This window comes from Macaca nemestrina, chromosome 14 (genome assembly GCF_043159975.1).
Source record: "Macaca nemestrina isolate mMacNem1 chromosome 14, mMacNem.hap1, whole genome shotgun sequence".
Taxonomy (NCBI): Eukaryota; Metazoa; Chordata; class Mammalia; order Primates; family Cercopithecidae; genus Macaca; species Macaca nemestrina.
The window spans coordinates 7920524-7937997 of record NC_092138.1 but is presented as its reverse complement, the minus strand read 5'-3'; the positions used below and the strand labels follow the sequence as shown (position 1 = coordinate 7937997).

At 39.5% G+C, this 17474-nt stretch overlaps 1 protein-coding gene across 4 annotated transcripts in view; it reads right to left on the bottom strand.

The window, feature by feature from the left end:
* Positions 1-16596, bottom strand: part of LOC139358083 (endogenous retrovirus group FC1 Env polyprotein-like) — a 179687-nt gene extending 163091 nt beyond the window's left edge. For 2 of the 4 annotated variants that reach the window (XM_071077566.1, XM_071077565.1), the window contains exon 1: positions 16051-16574. The gene's annotated coding sequence lies outside the window, so the exon portion shown is untranslated. Of the gene's footprint in view, positions 1-16050 lie in introns of all 4 variants that reach the window. The other 2 variants (XR_011612335.1, XR_011612334.1) reach the window with 2 other exon arrangements.
* Positions 16597-17474: the final 878 nt, after the last annotated feature.

The window sequence follows — 17474 nt, the reverse complement described above, 5'->3', positions numbered from 1 at the left end:
CAGGGTTTTGTGAAGTGAAACTTGTAGGATGGGTTGCCCATGAGTACAAATAGAATGTGTTCACTCTGACCTCCATCTAGTTAGCATTTGGGGGAAAGAGGCTATCAAATAACAGGAGGTAAATTACACTTCTTCTTCTCACAAATATTACACGAGAATGTGCGAGAAATTTTAATTTATGTGAGCGGGAAGACCAGAGGAATGGGTTAATCCTGACAAATAATCTATGTTTAAAATAATCTATATTTAAAGATATTTTGAACAAATGAAATTTATTCAAAGTTGTACGGACAGATGGTGCAGTTAAATTAAGTCTTCTGCATTTGCTTAAATATGGTTGCTGAATGTGTCATTTGAAAAAACTACAATAATAAGTTATTCACATAAAAATATTTGTCAGTGGGTAAATTGTGTGTGCATGCCTGCATGTGTGTGTGTCTTAAAGAGTAGATACTTTGATTATTGTTTTTAAAGAAAAAACCTAAAATCAATCATGTGAAGGCCCGTTTGATCTAATCCCACTGTAAACTGGAACAAGATTTCAAGGGACTTTGGAAATGATCTCATTTAAGCAGTGTGGTGTGTCCTTTGTGTGCTAGAAGTTTGAACATAATTAGGCAAAGATAAAATAATGTTTATAATCCTTATGACTTATTTCATCTATGTTATAAAGCCTCAAATATTATGGGGAGATGAGGATAATGAAACCAGGTAGCTTTACTTCTTAAACAATGAGCCATTTTGCAAAAACATAGATTTTCATCTAAACAGTGTCATTTTTAAAGTTTTCTATTTTAATCATCTTGCAAAAATCAATCAAACAGGACTATAATAGAGTAACTTACAGTAAACCAACACTTTCACTGACAGCAACTAGAAGAGCTAGGTGAAAATACACAAAACATCTGTATTAGCCAACCAGGACCTCTGAGGTCAAATTCCAGAGAGATGAAAAGCTCACTTATGGTGATTAAGTGAAGAAATAATGGAGGTCCCATACATTTTTATCCTAGTTGTTCACAATGTTAACATTTCAAAATATCAGGGTAAAATATCACAAACAGTATATTGATAGAATCCACTGATCAGATTGTCCTAGTATTACTCGTACTACCCATGTGCATACGTGTATGTGTTTACTTCTACACAATTTTATTACATGTGTAGGTTTGTGTGTCCACCACTACAGTTGCGATAAAGTTTCAGCAACACAGGATTTCTTGTGTTGCCTTTGGATAATAATGCTTACCTCCCTCATGTCTACCCCCACCCCCACCCACTCCTAAACCCTAGAAGCCATTGATCTCTTCTCCAATTATAACACTTTATTATTTCAAAAATGCTAAATACATGAAATCACACAGTATGTAACCTCTTGGGATTGGCTTTTTTTACAAAGCATAATTCCCAGAAGATTATTCCAAGTTGTGTATCCATAATTTGTTCCTTTTTATTGTTGACTATGATCCCAAGGTATACATGAATCATGATTTGATCATTCATCCACTGATGACATTCAGGTTGTTTCTGGATTTGGCTATTTTGCACAAAGCTTCTTTAAGAAGTCATGCACAGGTTTCATGTAGACATAAAGTTTCATTACTCAGGAATAAATGCCAAAGAGTACAGTTTGTATAAAATGTATAAAATACATCCAAATGTATTTTATATACTAGTTCTTGGTCAGATATGTGGCTTACGAGTATTTCCTATCTGTAATTTGTCTCTTCGTCCTTTTAACATGGGCTCTCACTGAGCAAAAGTCACTAATTTAGATGAGATCAATTTGCCATATTTTTATATGAATCACACATATGGAGTCAAGATCAAGTACTCTTCATTTATTTTTACAAATTCCCCAATTTTTCTTTTATCTTTTTTGCAAAACTGAGAGTTTTATATTTTAATTTGAGTCTGTGATCCATAGTGAGTTAATACTTATATAGGATGCAAAGTTTAGTTGGAGGCTTCCTTTTTATACATATGGGTCCTATTGCTCCAACATCATTTGTTGAAGAAGCATCCCTTTCTTTATGGAATTGCTTTTGCACCAGTGTCAATAATCAGTTGGGCTACTTCCATTCTGGATAAGATAAGATTCTGAAGACTCCTTTACCCTCTTCTCTCCAGCAGTTACAACTGTGTGCCCTGGAAATAATGCAAGAAGTGACTACATGTGATTTCTGAGGGGTAGAAAGAGGAAGGTGAACTGCTTTGAATGAATGCCAGGACTGAAGGAGAAACATGACAACTGAGGTCTCTCATCTCCTCACCCAACACAAGAACAAAGGCTGTCCAACCCTGGTGTTTCTTACCAATATGAAGGTAGCCCCATTTGCATATTTCTCCCAAAACTGAATGACAGGCCTGAATACAACGGCAAGTCAGTCCAGCACCACTGCTAACATTAAGCAGCCGGGGTGGTGTTTTTTACCACTGAACCTGGGGCTCCCCTCTACCACTGAGAGATACAGCGTGCTCAGATGGCACTAGAAAGAGAAACCACACTACACCAAGTGCCTAGCCCGGGAAGCTGCTTTGTATTCACAGGCCTGAGATGCCACTCCACCACCCAGAGACATCAGAGCAGCCAAGGGGCACCACCAGGGAATATTCCGCCAGAACAAGCACAAGAGCACAGATGCATTCTCCATGCCCCAGACAAAGCGGATCCTACCACAGCAAGCCCCAAGTTAGGGAAGTCTCTTTACCTCCACAGGCCTAAGATTCCCCTACCTCACAGAACGACACTGGTGGCCTAGCCTGGAGAAACCCCACACGGCCCTTTAGGCATGACCAGTGGTAACTAGAGGGAGCCCCTGTGGTAACAGGTAAACTGAGGAGAACAAAATAGGACCATAAGGCTCCTTAATGAGATTAACACTGATTATGCATTCAAAATTATGGAGTCCAGAAAGCAGTCGATGACATAGTGAAGGCACTAAAAGAAAAACACTGTCAACAACAATTCTATATTCATCAAAAAAACCTTTCAAAAACACAAGAGAGATTAAGATAGTCTGAGATAAACAAACACTGGAGAATTTATCATTAGACCACCTGCTTTACAAGAATACTGAAGAGAGTCTTTCTAGCTCAAAGGAAAAGACACTAGCCGGTAACTCAAAGCCACATAAAAAATAAAGAATACTGGTAAAGGTAACTATATAGGTAAATACAAAAGACAGTATAAACAGATTTTTGTTTTCCTTTGTAACTTTTTTCTACCTGATTGAAAAGACAACTGAATAAAGTAATAATCACAAAAAATTGATGGACCTATCATGTACAAAGAGGTCATTTGTATAATAATGGTGCCACAGGAGGAAGGAAAGAATAGTGCTTCATAAGAGCGAAGCTGCTATATACCAATAATATTATGTCAGCATTAATGAAAACAAAAATGTTACAAATTAAGAAGTTAATTGTGATCACCAAGGCAACCATGAAGAAAATAAATTGAAAAATGTAGTAAAAGAAAAACCAGAAGAATTAAAATCATAGAGTAGAAAATATTGATTTAATACAAAAGAATATAGTAATGGAATATTAAATGAACAAAAATTACATATTACACAGAGAAACCAAATGACACAGCGACAGACACAAAACATACTTTAAAAGGTACATTAAGTCTAAATGGTCAGAGATGAGAAGATTAGATACAATAGAACAAAATAAAAATGATCCAACTATATGTTGTCTATAAGAGACACAGATTAGATTCAAAGACATACAAGTTGAAAATAAAAAAGTAGAAAAATACATTAGGCAACCTTTAACTATAAGAATGCTAGAATAGCTAGCTATACATACAGACAATTAGAGTTTATACAAAAGATGTCAATAGAAATAAAAACAGGCAGTTTATGATAATAAAAGTATTTGTACATCAAGAAATTATAGCAATTATAAGTATATATGAACCTAAAAATGGAGCCCCATAATACACAGAGAAAAATGATACAGTTGAAGAGAGAAACAGACTATTCAACAATACTAGTTAGTAACTTCAACATCATATTTTTAGTAATAGAATGATTTGACAGAAATAGAAGAAAATAGAAGACTTGAACAACACTGGGCACCAACAACATTTAACAGACATTTTAAAAACTGTCTGCCTAAGAACAGGAAAATAGATATTCTCCTCAGTGTGCATGGAGCATTTTCCAGAACAGACCATGTGCTAGGCCACAAAACAAGTCTCAGTATATTTAAAAAGGCTGAAATTATATAAAGTGTCTCCTCTGATCACGTGGAATAAAGCTGGAAATAAATAGCAGAAGGAATTTTTTTAAAATTACAAATATATGAAAATTTAAAACCCACTACTAAATAACCCGTGATTAAGAAGGAAGTTTTAAAAAGAAACTTAGAAAATACTTTGATATGAATGAAGAACACAAAATGCCAAATTTTGGGATGTAAATGAAAGCAGTTAATCCTTATTTTAGAGTGCAGCTAAAGCAGTGCTTAGAGAGAAATGTATAGCCCAAAGCACTTATATTAAGAAGAAAGATCTCAAATCAGTAATCTGGACTGTCACCTTAAGTATAAAAATAAATACAAACTTAAATCAAAATAAAAAGAAACAATACAGATTATAGTAGAAATGATATAAAGAGTAAGAAAACAATACATACAATAAACAATAGTAGAAATTAGTACTTTGAAAAGATCAATAAAATTGACAAAACTAAGCTATAATGACCATTAAAAGATGTTCAGTCTGGGTGCAGTGGCTTATACCTGCAATCCCATCACTTTGAGGGGCCAAGGAGGGCAAATATCTTGAGCCCAGGAGCTCAAGAACAGCCTGGGCAACAAGTTAAAACCTTTTCTCTACAATTAAAAAAAAGAAAGAAAATACAAAAATTAGCCAGGCTTGTTGGTACATGCCTATAGTCCCAGATACTTGGGAGGCTGAGGTAGGAGGATTATTTGAACCCGGGAACCAGAGGCTGCAGTGAGTTGTGATTGCGCCACTGCACTCCAGCCTAAGTTGACAGAATGAAACCCTGTCTTAAAAAAAAAAAAAATTGACTTTTAACAAGTATACCAAAACCATTCAATGGAAAAAGAACAGTGTCTTCTAGAAATAATTCTAGAAAAATGGATATCCACATGCAAAAGAATAAAGTCTGACCCCTACCTTAATCTATATACAAAAAATGGCTCAAAATGAAATAAAAAGACCTCAATTAAAGAGCTAAAATTATAAAACTCGAATAAAACAAGGGCAAACCTTCATGCTCTTGGATTTGGCAATGTTTTCTTAAATACAACATCAAAGGTACAGACAACCAAAGAAAAAAAAGATAAATGAAACTTCGTTAAAATTAAAAATCTATGTGACTCAAAAGACACTATGAAGAAAGTGAGAAGACAAACCATAGAATGGAAAAAACTATTTGCAATCCACATATCTGATAAGGACCTAACACCAAAAATATATAAAATCTCTTACTACTCAACAGCCAAAAAGCAAACAGTTCAATTAAAAATTGGGCAAAGGACTTGAATAGAATTTCTCCAAAGAAGAAATAAATGGCTCATAAGCAAACAAAAGATTGCCAATTTCATTAGTCATTAGGAAAATACAAATTAAAATCATGAAATACCACTCCACAACTACTAAGACAACTATAATAAAACAAAGCAAAAGCAGAAAATAAGCATTGACAAAGATATAATAAAATTGAAGTTCTTATACATTTCTGATTGAAACGTAAAGTGGTACAGGCACTGTGGAAAACAATTTGGCAGTTTCTCAAAAAGTTAAACATAGAATTACCATGTGACCTACCAATTCCTTGTCTAGTTATATAACCAAAAGATCTGAAAATAGAGACTCAAATAGATACTTGTACACCACGTTCAAAGCAGCATTATTCACAAGAGTCAAAATGTGAAAAGAACCCAAGTGTCCATTAACAGATGTATAAACAAAATGCAATCTATTCATGCAATGGAATATTACTCAGCCTTAAAAAGGAATGAAATTCTAACACATGCTACAACATAGATGAACTTTGAAAATATTATTCTAAGTTAAAAAAGCCAAATGTAAAAGAAGAAATATTATATGATTTCACTTATATAAGGTACCTAGAATAGGCAAATTCATAGATAAAGAAAGCAGATTATAGATTACCAGGGGCTGTGATAGGGAAAAATGCAGATTTATCAGTTAATGGGTGCAAAGTTTCTGTTAGAGTGATGAAAATGTTTTGAAATAACTGTAGATAGTATTGATAAATGTACAACACTGCGAATATAATTGATGCCACTGAGTAATACACTTAAAATAGTTAAAATGGCAAATTTTGTTATATATATTTTACCACAATAAAAAAAATTGCATAGTGTTATCCTTCCTGCATTAGTCTTTTCTGAAACTATTTGATCTCTCTCATTTGCGTCTCCACATACATTTTCTAATCAGCTTTTCTATATCTACAGATAATTCTGTTGGGATTTGGATAAGAATTACATTAGACTTACAGATTTGGGAAGAACTAACACCTTTGCTATAAAGATAAACACAGAATGTTTGTCCATTTATTTACTCTTTGATTTGTTTCATTTATATTTTGTAGTTTTCACTAAACAGAATCCGAGACGGCTTTGTTAGAATATACATTTTAGCTATGTTCTTTTTGAGTTTTTTAGTAACTGTAAATGGTATGATGCTTTTAATTTTGGTTTCCAATTTTTCCACTGCTAGTATATACAGAGATGACTGGTTTTTGTATGTTGACTTTGCATCTTTCAACTGAGTTTTTTTTAAGACTCTGGAATTTTCCATGCAAGAGGCTAAATCAGGGAAGGCACTGATCCTCCCCTTGTTCTCTTTATCTCCCATAGAACAGTTTGTGGGTAGATGGTCAGGTGGACCTGCCCAGACGTGAGGGTCTAGGGGGACATCTCACTTTAGAGGGAGCCCCACACAAAAGGCTTCTGCAGTTTTGTGGGCCCCGGGGGCTGACAGCAGGGACTGGAGAAAGCCTAGGAGCAGAAGAGCACTGAGTTCTGAGTCCGAGTAGGGCAAGTGTCTTTCAGGTCACCCCTCCCCTCAGAAGAAGGTCTTGTTCAAAGTGCCTGAGGATGCCTCTGCAGCTGGCCTCCATATATAGTCACTCGGGCTGGAAATATAGCTATGAATGACAGCATGGCTGGGCAGGAGGCCTGAGTCCTTGACTGCAGCTCCCTGCAGAGCCTGCCAATGTCCTGGCAGGCCCCCTGGTCTGATGTGCGCAGGGCAGGGCAGGGCCCCCAAGTCTGCTGTGACTACCCACGTGGGACCTGAGAGATGACACAGAGGGTTCTGGCCTCACCACTTCCACTCAACTCCTGGATTTTTTAGGACTGAAGTGAGAAACATGGGCTATATATCATGGTCTGGAATAGGTTAGACTTTGAGGGGCTCTGTCAAGGGCTGGGTAATTTGTTAGAGCCAACAGGGGACCAAAGACCCATACTGGGATCACAGTCCCTCTACGCAGGATGATGAGGCCCACCTGGAGGACTGGGTCTCAGTATGAGCTCTGTCTCAATACAGTGTCTACCACACCAGGAAGATGTTTCCTGGACTATCTGCCTTTACTTTAGAGAGTTAAGAGCTTAAAAAGACAAGTTTTTATGTGAACCTTTTTTGCTTGGCCTGAGACAAGTGAGCTCTGACCAGTAAGATGAAGCTGTCATGTATGTCTGCCAGGGATGAAGCCTTGTCATGAAAATCAGATTCATACGGGAGAAGCGTAATCCCAAGGGGCACACATGGTTCCTCTGCTTGGAAATAAAGAGTCTGTGATGTCAGGGCACCCCAAGTAAGACATTTATTAATGAAGTAGTCAAGTTAACAGGGTTTTGAATGGAGCCTTTTATCACGGGGCCTCTTATCCTGGGCTTTTTAGTTTCATCTGAATAATTTAGTCTCTGGCTTTAGAGGAACTGCCTGAGGCAGTCGTTTTCACAGTTTTGTTTGTCTATGACATCAGTTTAGCAGCCTTTGGAGTGTAGATGTCATTTGGAGGTGTTCTGGTGGCAGCTGAGACTGTCTCTCAGGGTCAGGGTGGCAGGCGTGAGTATAGGCTCAGCAGTCTGTCTGAACCTACAGCACTCACCAGTGCTGGGATGGGCAGTGTGGCAAGGTTTTTGGGTTTTGTTTTGGAGGCATGGGAATGAGGAGAAAGCTTTACAGAGCATGCAGTTTGACAAAACAAAGATTATTAGTGTCTTTTTCTCTCCCCTGTACCCTTCTAGGAGTTGGGGTTTTGTGTTTCCTTTGGGGTTGGTTGTTGCTGTCATTAGTGTGTCTTCTTCAACCAAGACTTCGTATTCTTTAAAATTATTTTTAAATTTTTAGATTTTTTTGTTTGGAAGAATTGTCAGAGAGACAAAGGATTTTCACAGGAAAATATTTGTATATAACTTAAGTATGAAAACACACCATGTTTAAGAACTGGCTAGCACAAAGGTTTCACTTTTTAAAAAATTTTTAAATGAGTTTCCATAACCTCTCACTCTTTGTTGTTTAAAAAACATTTTAACAAATTCATGTAAGTCTTTAGAAATGGGTCAAAGGGGATAGAAGGCCCCTGCTGGGTCTTCCACGGAAACCACAGGGCCAGTGACTGTAGGAGGGCACACAAGTAAAGGACGGGCAGCCAGGCCCACCCAACTACATGCCACAGATGAGAAGTGCCCTCTTGGGGCACTGCTTACCTGAGATGTATACTGCAGATTGGGGTTAGTCTCCTCTTCCCAGCCACTTAAGCCTGTTTGTAAACATCATTAAAATGTTTTTTCATCTCTGCAACTTGAGAGTGACACGGAACGAAGAGATTCCACTGCCTGCCCCATGACTGGCTATCATCAGATGCAATGTGTTGCGGAAACCTGATCAGGAAACAAACGTGATCTTGTAGGGCCTGAATAGTGTGGCCCAGGCCAGTGAAACGTTTGGAGATGAGGAGGCTGAACTTGAAGAAAGTGTCAACCACAGTCAGCATCCAGATGAGCCCCAAGGCTGGGAAGAGACGCCCAGTGGGATCCACCTGCCAAGAATGCCTGGGCCGTGTTTGTAGCCTAGGCCAGAGTCTGGCAAGGAGTATGGCTTTTCTATGCTGATCCGGAAGCTTCTGAGGACAGTGGCCATTGTGGCTGGATGCCTGGTCTAGCACAGTGTCTGGATTTGCCTGGGCCACCTTCCTGTGGATCCAGGAGGCGAACAGTCACACATCTGCTCCCTCTGGGGCAGACGCTTCAGTCTCATTTCCTTGGCAAGCAGTCTGCTCATTGGTTATGTTTTCTCTTGTCGGCTCAGCAGCTTTTCTAGAGACTATTTACATTGGCAACAAAGCGTTTATTAGGAGTGGGGCTAATTTTTATGTAAATGTCTCATCCCCACAGGGTGGCTTGTTTGATGTCAGTCTGGGGCTGAGCCATAACCCATGAGTCCATGGAACGACAACAGGGATCCTTTGTTGGGAGGCCTGTATAGCCATCAGAACCCTACGAAGCTCTGCCATGGAGCTGAATATCCCTTACCATGCTCTGTAAGAGACAGGCCTCTCTTAGGCTGGAGGACAGGCACAACCTGTTCCAGCCAACAAAGGCTACCTGGGAGGAAGGTAACCCGTCAGTGAAGCAGGCCCAAGTGCGGTAAGGGAGGTCTCTATATCTGAGCCAGTGGAGGCAGCATCTCCTTGGGTGATGTGCAGCGGAGGTGAAGGGACACTCCTGAGATCTTTCCATGAAGCTGCAGTATCCCAGCTAACCTGAGTCATGCCTGCTCTTGTGGGTATCATTTTTGTTTTACTATAGAAGACACCTGAGTTGCTCCCACTCAGTATTTTGAGACTATTTTTAGACCCACAATACAATAAGGATTTGGAATTTTAAGATTATTTTACAACCATAGATTATGTGTTCAATATTTACAAAAGCCCAGTAACAGGAAAATAATTTTCTCTGAAAAGGTGTACAATTTTTAGCCAATGCTGGGAGCTTATGGGTCTCAAAGTGCAGCAGGGTCCTCTGGCCAGAGGTCATGCATTTTGCCACAGGGTTGAATTGGCAAATGGGAAGTTGGGAAGGATGTTACCAAGACCTGTAACTCAAGTGGCAAAGTGGGGCTCACAGGGAAGGTGGCCTGGGTGACCAGTTGAAGGGTCTCCAGGACACTGGGTTGGTGGGGGCCTCACTCAAAGGTAGACGGGTCCCATCAAGAGCTCTGCATGGGTGTGCAAGAGTGCCAATGCCAGATGGTCTCACTAATCACTGGGCTTTGTTTCTATTTGTCAAGGCAGAGAGGGCCAAATACTTGGCAGTAATCTCTTCTGGAATGAGGCACTGTGTTCCTTAATCATTTTTCCTTGCAGGAATTTTACTTGGGTATTAGGTTCTTGCTTTCTGTCTGTTTTAATGGATCAGCATATAAACTCCTATCTCCTAGCGGCACTATTCTGTCTAGTACTCATCATAGAGGAAAAAATTTTCTTTCTGGACCTGCATTTTCAGAAAACAGAGTGAAAAATAAGTGTCAAGGGAAAGACAAGGTGTATCAGCCATCTCAATGAAATGCTGTATGTCTGATCATTTCCAGGTCCACTGTGCTGTGCATGATGTCCAAGGCATATCTAGACATACCTTTTGTCCTCAGCATTGCAAACTCTTAGTAGTTCATCCTTTATGAGCAAGTAACAGGTCCACTGGCCACCAGGAAAGCACCATGGGGTGTTCAGATCTCTACCTGCCATTATTCCTAGTATATCACAATGCATCTGGTAAGAGGAAATACTGTAAATTTGGTCCAAATTGCATATAGTTGGCAGGCACTCTTCATTATTCATATTTGGGGTTGTGTTGTGCCTGTTTCCTGCTTTTTGAAATATGTCTCTTCTGCTTTTATACTTTGTTATTCGTTGCTTTCCAGACATAGAGTAAATGAATCATTTCTACTCCATCTTAAATAACCCTTCAAAATATCATATATTTCAAACTTGGAAATATAATAATTACCTCAAAAGAAATGTTCAGACATTTCTTTTTAAAAGATACACCAAAACATTTTGGTTTATCTTTCTTGAACATTTCCCTGATAAAGACAGATGCAAATGAAATTATTTTTGCAAAGAAAACTGCTTAATTTACTCTTTGTAGAGATCTATGAATTTGAAATTCATAAATTATGAAATTCATGGATTTCATAGATTTATAGAATTTCATTCATAGATTCATATGAATTCATAGATTCATAGAATTCATAGATTCATTATGAAATTCATAGATTCATTATGAAATTTATATTATACAAGTAATAGATTATGATTTCATAGAGAATCATAATTGTGGTAAAGATTTATCAAGTAATTATGGGTAAGTCTAGTATTGTTTATTTAATGTAATAAGTATTAATTTTCAATTCAAGCATTTTTCATGTAGCTTGTTTTCCAAAGTGAAATGTAAGTGGTGTTACTTTAAATGAATATGAATAGAAATACTAAGTTCTAGACGTGGGATTACTTTATGTCCATTACTTTTTAAACTACAACAGCCCTAGAAAGTACTCTTGTCCACATGGTCCACATAATGAAACTGAGGATCAAAGAGCTTAAGACACTTGGCCAATCTCACATGAACAGTAGACAGAGAAGTTGAAAGAAACCATCATCCCTGCTCTTGAGTCCTTATAGTAGCCTCTTAACTGGTCTCCCCTCTCCACTCTGTCTCACCTCTTCCACTTTCAGTCTGTCCTCAATCCAGCATGGAGCTTGCTATTAAAAACTTGTCATGTCGTGCTGAGAGAGTTGACTGTTGGGAGACAATTCTATGGATCGCTTTTGTTCCTGCAAAGATTGGGCTTCTGAGCAAAGACATGTTTAAATAGCAGACAGCTTTGGAAGCTAGAGGTGGTGTATCCCTGTAGAGAAATTTAAGAAGCTACCACCCCAGAGACATCCACTGTAGTAAAGATAAAGCTCTCTTTTCTTCCCAGAGATATCCACTTACATTCCAGGGTAGTAAGTCATCTCTCTTCAGAGAAGAGGAAAGGCAAAAAAGCAAACATAGCAGCGCTATAAAAGCTCACAGCCACCTAACTGTGTGGTTCCTCTGCCGTGATGCCCTGTGGTAGACCTCACCGCCTATACAAGTGATGTGAGATCCTCACTACACTCCTTGCAGAGCTTGGGGCGTAGGAACCAGGGCAAGATGTTTCTGCAGCTGCTGACTTTGCTGTGAGTAATTAATGGTGTATGCCTTTGGTCAGCATACATGTAAAACATCATGGTGGGCGAGTAGGGTCAAAGCTCAGATCCTTCACAGTTCCTGACTCAATACTCTCTTCTCTGTTTAAGCCTCCCACGGCCTTCCTACCCCATTCAGAGTAAATATGGAAGCCTTATGGTTCCCCCTTACCCCTTCACTGCACACTCACACACATTAGCTCTTTTACTTGCTTGCTTTGCTCCAACAACACTGGTTTCTTTCCTAACCCTTAAACCTAACAGGCAACCACTTGCCTTGACAGTGCGTTTGCTATTCCCTCTGCCTGAGCTTTTCCTCCGTGTATGTGCAGGGCTCCCTTTCACCATTCCGACCTTTGAGCATCATGTTCACAACAAGCCTCTTCTGTGGCCAGCTTTCACAACTGTAGCCACTCTCTCAATGCCTCTTAACTCCCACTGCTTTGCTTTAACTCAACCTCACTTATTACATCTTTTTACCTATTTATCTCATTTGTGTCCACTTCCCCTTTCAGAATGATAACTCCATAAAGACAAGATTTTTGTCTCATTATTTATTAGTGTGTGCATCATCTAAAATAATCTACTGGCTCATAGCAGGGACTCAAGGAATATTTGTCAAATGAATGAATGTGTAACTCTGAATCTACATTGTTTTCACTTCTACACTATCTCTAATTCTTTATTAATATCCTTTAATGGAAGAAAACTAACAATGTTTGAAGGGACAGCTACTTCAGATTTACCATTGAGAAAAGAAAATCATGAGTTGAAAAATAAAATAATACTAGCAAATATAATGGAGAAGAACTAAAAATAAAGTATAATCCTTGAAAGATTGCTAATTTCGAAAACAACTTGAAACCCATCCACAGGCACATTCGTTTTGGGCAGATAAAATGCTTTTAACTATCTTCATCTGGGAATTCCTTCTTCTTGGGATCAACACACCTTTTTTTGCTAGACTATCAAGCAGCAATATTGAATTCCAGCATATCTGATTCTTAGTACTTCACTCCAAGCCAAGCTAATCAAGTAGCCTCAGTAGATGGCTGAAAATTTGCTTTATTCGCATTTTCTGGGCTGTGTACAGAAACCCTTTTGTGTGTGCCCTTTCTTTTAGAGGTGTGTTGTGAATCATTTGGAAATGAGTCTGTCAATTTTCAGAAGGAGCAAGTGGCTAGAGTTCAAACTCTAGAGGTATGAACCAGTCAAGATCTAGTAGTTTCCACTGGTTTTCTGGTAGGTTCTATGGGTTTTCTTAAAAGATTAGGATGATGAGGAAACTTCAGAGAGAATTGATAACTTCTTTGTAAATTCCTGAGCAAGTCCTTAACCGATCTGGGCCCCAGCTTCCTTACACACAAAACAGAGAGGGTAATATCCGGCTCAGAGGAAACTCAAGAAAATTAAAGGAAATAAAGTATGGAAGTTTCATCTTGTTATACAGATTCAAAGATTCAATACGACAGACATGGAGAGAGAAGAGATATATGTAAATAAAATACAGAAGTCATTTTCTCGTCCATGATGAGATACATTTCCCCAAGTCCCAGTTAAATCCTGGAAGTTTTATATAATCCGTGTGACAGGAGGTGATCTGTGGTAAAATTAGACACATCCCAGGAAGTGCTCCTAATCACGACTGAAGAAATAATAGGAACTACTCACATGACTATCACTCTGTAGTCAGGCAGCACCTACTTGACTTGTGAAAATCTTGATCCACTGAATCTTATATTAAATATAAATGCAAGTTGAGGAGGCTTTCCTTACAGGTGTTTGAAAGACCTACATCCTGCTTCTTGGGGCAGTGGAGTCACGTGAGCATTTCATGTGTGTGAGTGTGAGCATGTGTGAGTGTGTGTGTGTGTTCTTAACCCTCTGCCTATTTTCCCTCTATACTTAAATATGGAAAAGAGAGCAATGTCATCATACGAATTAGTAGAGAATGCATTCTTCTACAGATGAAACCATTTATTCTCTAACAAGTAGGATATATTATATCAAACTGGAAAATCAATGTGAAATAAAAATGTAAAAGAAATGGTCTTTTCCAAGTCACTAACACAAAATATATATTCCAAATATAGCAGTTGCAGCAAGGACAGCTCTCTGCCCAATACCAGCTCTCGTGAGCCCAGATATTGAACTCTAATCCTCTCCTGCCTTGGAAGAAATCGGGACTTCCTGATGGACATTTATCTCATAATTCATAATTATATAGTTCATGTAAAAATTTAAGATGTTTTCAGAAAATCTGGCGCTTCCACCCTTTAAGACTGTTACTAGAAGAGCTGAAAGTAGTACACAGTCAAATTTGGACAATTTGCGGAAGCATGAAAATAATAATAGTTAATGGCATATTAACTTACATTAATTATATTGATGAGGTTCATAATGACAAAAGAGAACTACTGATTTAAAAATGTAAAGTGATACCTGACATGGTGGCTCACACCTGTAATCTCAGGACTTTGAGGTCAGGAATTCGAGACCAGCCTTGCCAACATGGTAAAACCCCATCTCTACTAAAAACACACACATACACACACAAAATTAGCTGGGCACGGTGGCAGGTGCCTGTAATCACAGTTACTCAGGAGGTTGAGGCAGGAGAATCACTTGAACCTGGGAGGTGGAGGTTGCAGTGGGCCGAGATCGTACCAATGCACTCCAGCCTGGGTGATAGAGTAAGACTCTCAAAAAAAAAAAAAAAAAAGGAAATAGATAATTATAATAAAAAAGATGAATGTGATAGACACTTTTAATTCATTATTGATTTTAGTAAGTTATAGAGTTATTTGTGCATGTGCGGTTTCGGTTGCATCTAGTTAGTATACGTCTAAGAAATGTATTTGTACTAGTTTCTACCTGAGCAAGAATAAGCAATGACTGAGAACGGTCAATGTACCAGGTAGCCTGGGAAACAAACACCTAGCCAGAAGATTCAGATCAGAGCAAGGAGTGGTACCAGTAAGGGTGCTTCACAAGAACGCATCTCAGGGGTCTCATCCAGTGGTAACCAAATGGGTTTCACCAGTAAATTCTAAAGGTAGAATTAACTACAACCCTCTAAGCCAGGGCCATTCAAAGAAATACATGCTGAGCCACATGTGCAATTTAAAATTTTCTAGTGACCCAATTTTTAAAAAATAAAATTAAACAAGTAAAATTAATTTTTACACGCTATTTCATTTGTCCCAATATATTCAATGTAATAGTATTTTCAGTTGTGGCACTAGACACATTTTCAAAAGCTCAGTTGTCATGTGTGGCTGTTCTGCAAAGAACTATTTAATCAGACTCACTCTTACTCTCCCAAGAGATAATAAATCTTTATAGCTGCGCTAATTAAGAAAACACCGATGTTTAGTAGTTACGTGAACCAGGGTGATCTGTTTCGATGGTAGGCTCGGTGTGGGGCATGGTGAGGCATAAGAACATAGAGATCACTTGTCTCCACAGATTAAAAAGCAGAAGGCACTCAGCGCCAAGAGAGCCTGATGGTGTAAGAAGTGAAACCATGTCATAAACATGGCTACCCCACTGGCCAGCGACCCAGCCTCACCATGGACTGCACACCTGCTAGGAGAGCTGCTCTGAGATAGTCCTGCTTTTTTTTTTTAGGGGAGTGGGAATAGTAGTCATGAGAATATTGAAAACCTAGAAAGGCTTGAAAAAGGGCCCACAGGAAGGAGCATTAGCAGTAACAGTAAAGAAGAGACAGAAGAAAAATGTTTTAAAAAATTAAATGCACTCTTATAAACATACAGCAGTAAGAATTCTTCTCTACCTGTTGGTTCCGCAGTTGGTTCCTTCTGGTGGATTCGTGGTCTCTCTGACTTCAAGAATGGAGCTGCGGACCGTGAGTGTTTCAGTTCTTAAAGATGGCCTGGACCCAAACAGCGAGCAGCAGCAAGATTTATTGCCAAGAACGAACGAACAAAGCTTCCACACCGCGGAAGGACACCCAGCTTGCCTGTGCCAGATACGGCGGCCAGTTTTTTGTTTTTTGTTTTTTGTTTTTTTTGAGACGCAGTCTCGCTCTGCCGCCCAGGCTGGAGCACAGTGGCCGGATCTCAGCTCACTGCAAGCTCCGCCTCCCGGGTTCACGCCATTCTCCTGCCTCAGCCTCGCGAGCAGCTGGGACTACAGGCGCCGCCACCACGCCCGGCTAATTTTTTGTATTAGTAGAGACGGGGTTTCACCGTGTTAGCCAGGATGGTCTCGATTTCCTGACCTCGTGATCCACCCACCTCGGCCTCCCAAAGTGCTGGGATTACAGCCTTGAGGCACCGCGCCCGGCCGCGTGGGCAGTTTTTATTCCCTTATTTGTCCCTGCCCATGTCCTGCTGATTGGTCCATTTTACAGAGTGCTGATTGGTCCATTTTACAGAGCACTGATTGGTCCATTTTACAGAGCGCTGATTGGTCCATTTTGCAGAGCACTGATTGGTCCATTTTACAGAGGGCTGAAAGGTCCATTTTATAAACCTCTAGCTAGCTACAGAGCACTGGATGGTGCATTTTTCCAGAGCACTGATTGGTGCATTTTACAAACCTCTTGCTAGCTGCAGAGCACTGATGGGTGCGTTTTACAATCCTCCTGTAAGACAGGAAAGTTCTCCAAGTCCCCACTCGACCCAGGAAGTCCAGCTAGCTTCACCCCCCACTACTAACACACCTCTCACATTGAAAATGTATCAGATTTGGGTATGTGCTGACCTCCTCAAGGCCTACTCTCTCCCAAAAGAGGGGGAGGGTGTTATTCTTCCCATTAAGTAATTACATTACTTGAATAATTTAGCTCACTATCTACTAGTAACTAATCTGTGGTGTTTGCACTTAGACCACAGACAGACTTTTCCTGAAGACTTGAAAAGAAAGGACATCAGATGAGCCTCTTAAAGTCCCTAAATATCAGGCAAGGTGAAGGAACAACCTCGAGAGCGCCTCGAAGACAGACCCTCAGGCTGAGCTGCTGACTGCTCACTCACACCGGATTACCTGAAGAGTATTTGTGTCAGTCAGGTGTCTGGCCATGTTTGGAAGCCAGGAAAAAGTGAGGGACAGCAGCAAACAACTCCATCACTTGGTTAGACCGATTCCTGGAGCAGTAGTGGCAAGGAAAGCCAGCCTAGAATGCAGAGGCTGCAGCTGTCCCCTCGGCCTGAGGCCCTTCGACACTGGGCCCGTGCAACTAACTACTCCCACTCT